Consider the following 7,935-nt stretch of genomic DNA (forward strand, 5'->3'; position numbering starts at 1 on the left):
AGAGAGGCAGGAGAAGGGGATTGCTTTGGTTTGGATATTGAAAGTGAATTTTTATAAACTCTGTTTGTTTGTTACCTTTTTTCCTCTCCATCCTGGGTTGGAGTGAGAGTCTCTCCCCTCACACTCAGGACATCTTTAGAAAATCTTTATCCTTCCTAGTGAGTTTGGACAGTTGTGGGTAACATTTTCTAAACAGTCTTTCAGGGATCATGTCAATGGCCTACAACCAAGGTGTTTGTCCCCTGCTTTGAATCTTAACTGTGGTTTTTCTCCAATCCCAGTGGGAAAGGGCTTCAAGGCACCACCAATGGTATTTAATGTTCGCGCTTATACCATGCCTTTCATTTTAGATAATCCCCCGAGTGAAGTAGGTGTCAGTGTCTGGCTAAGGGAGGACTTCCCCTCCACTGCTGTGGTGGCCCTCAGGCGCTCCTCGGCCCCAGTCTGTTGTTTCTAGGTCTCACCTTCCTCTCTGTCCCTTTTGGCCATTACTTTAAAAGAGTCTGTCCAAAAGGGTCCCCTGGGTTGTAGTGGGTGTTTGGTGAACTGAACTGACCCTAGGCTGGCTTCCAGCTGTTTGGGAAAGCTGCTTGGCCCCAGCGGCCACCAGCGGAGGCACCACACCCCTAGCTGCTGTGGAGGTGAGGCTGAGGCCCAGGCTGCAGAGCTGCGCTCTCCCTTGGGAAGGGGCCCTGGGTGGCTTGGGGAGGGGCCAACCCCACTGATTCTGAGATCTAGGTTGCTTTCATGGGTGGCTAACTTCGTTCATTGAAACCAGGGTTTGTTGGGGTTTTCTTCTTTGCTACTTACATATTTGAAGGTACAAGTTTCTTATTTCAAATCTCTACTGATAGTGCCCTATGGGAAGATGCTGGAACACATTTTGCAAATGTGACCTTTTTTAGAAGAATTTTCTGCTTGAAGCCTGTGTCATGTTAGTTGCTGCTGCCTTCTTTCCTTTTATGAGGTTCCCAATGTTTCTTCCAGAAAAGTACTTTATTTATGCAAGTCAGGTGACTCTTAGGCCACAAAACCATTTGATGATAAACAGATTATCATTAGGTGCATATCTTATTGATATTTTGTGAAATGTTATGCCTGTGTTGCAAAAGTTGAATAGTTTTGTCTTTATATATTGCTGTCTTCAGTGTACAGCATGGTTTTACTTAATTGAATGTTACTGTTTAATATTTTCTTCTTATAGAAGAGACCATGCCCTTTTGTATGACATGTTTTAATAAATGTTATCTGTCAACTTTGTAAAAGTTTTGTTTTTCACTCTGAAGACCACATCTTGTTTTTATTTTGGCTTTTGCCACCTGAGAATAAAGTTCTATTGTGGCCTTTTGACAAGTCAGCCAAATGGGCAGTGAGTGTTTACCTTGCGGGTGTTTGTGATTACTATCTCATTGTAAACCCTATCAGCCCATCAAGTATTTGGGTGTGCTGGATATTCTGTGTGCTCCTCCGGGTCCCCTCCCCACCCTGCACTTCCCTCCAGGAGCCTGGCCTCTGCGGACCTGCCCTCCTGGCCTCTGGTCAGGATCCACAGGAGACACTGGGGGAGCTTGGCGGAGAAGAGAAGACAGAAGTTGGGAATTCACTCCCGGCTCCCTCCTGCCGGATGTGGCTTGGCAGTGGCTGGGCACCTCTGCCAAAGTCTACAGTTCCTGTCAGGCGACTTCTGGGGTTTGGTAACCACACCCTCCCCCTGTCCCTTCAAGCCAAGGATTGGTCCTGTCTGCCTGCTTCTGCCACCCCTTGGGTACTTCACTGTCCTCCTTTGGAGTTCCTTAACCCTGCCCACACCCCTTGTAAATAGTCCCATTATGAAACTCTCCTCTCTCATCCCCTCTGAGTTGCCACCTCTCTCCTCCCAGGACCTCCCTGGTTCCTTAGGTGTCCTCCTTTCACAGCCGAGCCAGCTGTGACGCAGAGAAGGGGCAGGTATGGTACCAAAGGTCGTGCAGCAGCTGGAGTGGAGCTGAGGTTCCAGTGCAAACTTTGTGGCTGACACACATGGTGGTGGCTTTAGTTGGGTCTTTGCTTCACCTCTCTTTGCCCTCCCCCTGCCCACCACTCCCCAAAACGCAGCCCTCAAGAGGCAGCCACAGCGGTGCTCTTTCAAAGGCTGCAAGCAGCGCGGGCCCGCGTATTTCCTAACAACAGCTCATTACCAGAGACACTGCTTGTTTTAGACCAAACTTAACCACCTTCCCACACAAACCTTCTGTTGCCACTGTTTGTTGTGAGGTTTTTCCCCCTCCTCGTTCCTGATTTTGAAGCCAACTACAGATTGCCTCGGCTAGCTCAGCCATCCTCTATATGGGGAAGAAGTCACCCAGAGGAGCCATTTCTAGCCTTTATTTGAGAAGGGGCCTGTCCGTCCTGACCAAGGGCAAGTAGCTCAGCCCCCGCGGCATGGTGACCTCTCTTACCCCACTGTCACCCTGCTGCGGATCCGGCCATGGCCCTGGTTTACGAGCAGTCCACAGTGCCCACCTAGGAAGAGGTGTCCCCCTAGCACACGGCTCCCCCTGGGGAAAAGGAGAGCGGCGCCGTGGTCCTCGCGAGGAGAAAGGAGACGCAGCAGTGCGTTTGTGTTTGGGAACAGAAGGGGGGTGGGCTGTGCGGGTGTTACCCGTGTGGAGCATGTAGCACCTGTGCAGTTATTTAGATTTCCTCACAGTCAGCTCAGGGGCCGCTGCTTCCACCAAACCACCAAAGCGCTCCTTGAGACGGTCCCCGCCCCTGGGCATCTTGGAGGGCGCCCAACTCTAGAATTTGCCGGCAGGTCAGCAATTGGAAATGAGGTAAGCTTGAACTTGCTGTGACAGTTATTATTCGGTGAATGATTTTAAATATGTTCTTTCTCAGTGCAGATAAGTAAAGGACAAGGACTCTGTGCCCTTCCTTCCAGCTCTTATGTTCTTTTAAAGAAAATGCTCTGTGGTTAAAGTTCAGGGAATGAAAATGGGCACAAATGACATTTTTCCCTCTTAAGGAGAAACCAGAAGGGGTGGGGAGAGAGGTCTCATGGGCTTTTTCTGAACTGGTTTGGCTAGTTTGAATCAAAACCAAACAGTTTGATTTTTAAAATCTGTACCACTTTTAAGTCATTTCTTCCAGATAAGCTGGTTGAGCCTTGCAAGTAGCTTGGTGCAATTGCAGGAGAGTTACAATTGCCTTTTGAGGGAGTGTGGGCTCTGTAAAAAAAAAAAGATAATTCAGAAGCAATATTGTAGGTAAATACACATAAAAAATAGTGGCTTTTTACTTAGACTGTAGTGATTATACGTTCTATTTTTTCCCCCTCATATTCCAAAGTAAGAAACCAATAGTAAAGCCATTGAATGTATTTATAACTTAATAAGGTACTAGTTACTCCCCAGAGTACACTGGTCTGCCTACCGTAGCTGCCAACCTTTGTTAATGGGAGCTAAGGCTGCCACTGGAACCGCCGCTGTGGTGGTAACTTGGGGTCAGCAATGCCGTGGTAACATCTCACTCACTAGGGTTCTCTGAAAAGATCCTCATCTACACAGCATTCTGCTCATGATGGGTGGGTGCCAACTCCGTAAACACTGCTAGAATTCCTGCAGGATCTGCCTCAGACAGTCGGCTTTAAAATGACAGCAAGGTGACCTTAAGCCAAACTAGAAAGGATTAATCTTTGCCTCACTGACATAGTGTGTCATATTGTGTGTAATATCTTGTGTGTATTTGTAACATGAAGAATACAAGAGAACTTTCTTGGAGAGAATTTTTTTAAACTGCAGTTCTAGATATTTATTGGGCTCTGAAAGACCATACCTACTTTAACAGGTGTAAGCAGAATTGGGATTACGGAGTAAAAGCAGCTCTACGTGAAGGTCCACTGCATGCTTAACGTGTGTTAAGTACTTAACTCGGATTAACTCGTTTATAACAACCACAAAGGAGAATTTCCTTCTGGGCCGCCCCATGTAGCAGAAAAGGATGACAACTACCTATTCCTTCAGGGAGATGTTCTCGGTGCTCCAGGAAACCCCTCAGCCCTTCTTCCTCCTGGTCCAGCAGGGATGTCTCTGTGTCTGAGCAGTGATTCACACGGTTGTCCCTCTGCAGGGCACTGAGCTCAGCACCTGACGCTGGGGCACATGGGCCCGGTGGCGGTGACTCACCAGGTCCCCTCAGCTGCTCACACTGGCTCTCAGAGGAGAAATAGGACTCCACCCAGAGACTGCTCCCGGCCAGGCACCAGCAGCAGCTAACCTGCTTGTACTCCTTGGATTCAGGAAATACATGAAAAAATTAACCCCAGGAATGGAGAGTCCAGTGATTTTCAAACTAGCTGGAAAAATTCCATCAGGGCCTACTGTAAGGATTGGGCAGGGAGACCGAGCAGGACCCTACCCCATCCTGGTTCAGCCACAGCAGCTTTAATTTTACATGGCTGAGCTGGCCAAGGGCTCCTCCTTCCTAGAGCTTACCTTTACACAGGGCCCACTGTGTTCTGCCCCGTTCTAACCACTTTCCACGGATTACATCTTCGCCCTCACGCCAACCCTGCAAGGTAGGTGCCGGTGCCATCCCTGTCTAGCAGGAAGACACTGACTGCAGAGATGGTGAGACACTTACTCCGGAGTGGCGGAGGCCCGTTCCAACCCAGGCACACGTGCTGCACTGCTGTGCCGTGACTGCCGGCCCAAGGGTTCAGAACGTCCAGAGTAAACCCCACTCTGCCGGCTGGTGCCCTAATTAGAGAGGTGTCCCAAAGGCCCAGGATTTGTCTGGGCTGCCTGGTCACTGGCCTAGTGTTTATCTCCAGGAGATTGTGGGTTGCAGAACCTGCCTATCCGTGTGTGGGGGGGCCCAGGCAGGCCTGCCCTGTGCCTGTGCCCACCAGCCTCTGGGACAGCCACTCCCTCTCAGCAGCCTCCCCTCCCCTCCAGACACAGCCTCCTGCCCTTGACTGCTAAGCAGATCTGATCCTGTCACCTCCCCTGTGGGTCCACCTGACAAAATCTTGCTCCTTAGCTTGGCAACCAAGGCCCTTCAGATCTGAGATGAGCCTGCCTGCCTGTTCTTATCTGCTGCTCCCTCATGGAACCTGGCTGCTCCCCTTAGGCTGCTTTTGTCCTTGCTGGAAGATTTTCTCTGCCTTGAATACCCCTCCTTCTCTTTCCCACCCACCCCTCTCTAACCTCTGTTCTCCTAGAAAGCTCCTTTCCATTGTTCCAAGCTCTGCAAAAGGAGTCTCTATGATGCCTTCCCTGGGCACCCCACTCAGGGTGCTCGCCACTCAGTGATCCCGTTTCATCTTGAACTTGGCTCTGCTGGGGCACTTGTCGCTATTTTGTATATACCATCCATTCTTCACCCACACACCCAACACACACATGCACACCCATGTGCCCTGATAGACAGGGAGCTCCTCAGAAACAGGAACTATGTCTAATTGTCTCTGACCACTCCTGGCACAGTCCTGATCCACAGCCAATAAATACTGCTGAATTAAAAAAAAAATGCAGATTCACTGTTGAGTCTTTACCCACCAGTTACAGCCATGGACTTTTTGCTTCAAAGATCTTTCTTGGGAAGTGTGAACACTGAAAAATCTTATGAAGTGCCCTCTTCCAACTGAATGTCACTTAAGGATTGCCGAAACTGCCTGCTAGCTGAAAATTCTGAGATAAGTGGGAGTCTTTTTTTAACCCAAATGAAAGATTTTGTATCTCAGCAGGTACTTAGCTGAACCACTGGATGCTGGTTTGTGTTAAGTAATGTCAGGCAGAAAAGGGCAACGGGATTTATCAGAAAAAATTTTCTGGTAGAGTCGGTGTATGTCAGGAGGATAAGAGTTGACAGCTTGCTTCGGGGGTAGAACAAATGCAATTGTCACATTCCTTATTAAATATACCAGTCCTATAGTTATGAAAAGTGACTGATTTTGTTGTTAATTTCTGCTGGGATGCTTGTTCTAGAAGGGCATATTTTCAGGAGGTTTTGGCACAATCTACAGCAGATGGTTACATGCTATTTGGTGTTTCATCTAATACTAAAATTTGTGGCAATTGATTAAGGACCAAAAGTTGCTTTTGGACAACTTTCAAATTGTGATTGTGCCAATTTGAGCTTCAAGTAACAGTAGAGTGTTGTAGTCGGGAAACACAGAATCTGGGCTAGACAACTGGGGGGGTTACAGCTAGTAAAAACTATTTCATGGTAATGAGCCTTTTCTAGCCATCCGAAATTAGGAAGGGCAGCAGTGAAGTCTGTGACTCACACGAGGAGCTGTGCCCAGGTGGTGTGCTGCTGGAAGTGGCTTCAGAAGCATCCTAGGGCAATCGTTTCCAATCTTTTCAAATGCTGTGGAAGGATTGTTTTGAGGATTAGAAAATTTTGCAGAGCCTCCCCTCCACCACATGATAATATTTAATCAAGAAAATTTCAAATTCACACTATTATGAATTCAATCATGCTTAAATGCATTTATATGTATTCTTCCAAAAAAATATAATTGTCAAGTATTAGTGCAAACAAGTAGGAGGCCTCAAAAGTAGCTTTTTATCCCTCCAGGGCCTATTCTTTGGTTTGTAGGGGTTTTTTGTTTTGTTTTGTTTTGTTTTTGAGACAGAGTCTCACTTTGTTGCCCAGGCTAGAGTGAGTGCCATGGCGTCAGCCTAGCTCACAGCAACCTCAAACTCCTGGGCTCAAGCAATCTTCCTGCCTCAGCCTCTTAAGTAGCTGGGACTACAGGCATGTGCCACCATGCCCCCATGCTAATTATATATATATATATATATATATATATACACACATATATATATACACATACATATATATATACACACATATATATATATATTAGTTGGCCAATTAATTTCTTTCTATTTTTATAGTAGAGACAGGGTCTCACTCAGGCTGGTTTTGAACTCCTGACCTCGAGCAATCCGCCCGCCTCGGCCTCCCAGAGTGCTAAGATTACACGTGTGAGCCACCACGCCCGGCCTTTTCTCTTTTTTTGAGACAAGGTCTCACTCTGTTGCCCAGGCTGGAATGTAGTATTGTGATCATAACTCACTGTAACCTTGAACTCCTGGGCTCAAGCAATCCTCCTGCCTCAGCCTCCCCAGTAGCTAGGACTATAGGCATGCACCACCATGCCCACCTATTTTTTAAAAATGTATAGATGGGGTCTTACTATGTTACCCAGGCTACTCTTGAACTCCTGGCCTCAAGCGAGTCTCCTGTCTTAGCCTCCCAAAGTGCTGGGATTATAGGCATGAGCCATGGCACCCAGCCCCAAGTATTTATTGACCACCAGCTTTGTCCCTGGGCTGGACCTACAAATGGTGATTCTGTATCTTCAAGGGGTTGTGAAAATCACTCCAGTAGACAAAGCAGATAGGTCCTTTGTTGTCTGTGTCATGTAATTGGCTAAACCTTACAAATACAGACCTGTAAATAAGATTTAACCATCAACTTCAAGAGAGCAATTCTCAAGCAAAGTTCACTGTGAATGGTAACCAGACACTCTTAACTGTGGTTGTGGTCTAAGCCACTGAGCTTAATCAATTGGGAGGAAAGCCTGAAGTCAAGGCCACTTCCTATAGTAGCTATATAGCTACCCTCAATCACACCTGCTTTTCTGGGTTTTCAGTTAACTCATCACATATCACTTGACTTTGAAAAGGGGCAAAACTTCCTCATCAAGCGTCCTATTTCTGCCTCCCAGGGTTTTTTTTTTTTGTTTATTTGTTTTGTTTTGTTTTTGAGACAGAGTCTTGCTGTGTTGCCCCAGCTAGAGTGCAGTGGTATCGTCATAACTCACTGCAACCTCCAATTCCTGGGCTCCAGTAATCCTCCTGTCTCAGCCTCCTTGGTAGCTGGGACTCCAGGTGCATGCCACCACACCCATCCAATTTTTTTGTATATTTTGCAGAGATGGGG

Source organism: Microcebus murinus, chromosome 12 (assembly GCF_040939455.1).
Source record: "Microcebus murinus isolate Inina chromosome 12, M.murinus_Inina_mat1.0, whole genome shotgun sequence".
In the NCBI taxonomy this organism is placed as follows: domain Eukaryota; kingdom Metazoa; phylum Chordata; class Mammalia; order Primates; family Cheirogaleidae; genus Microcebus; species Microcebus murinus.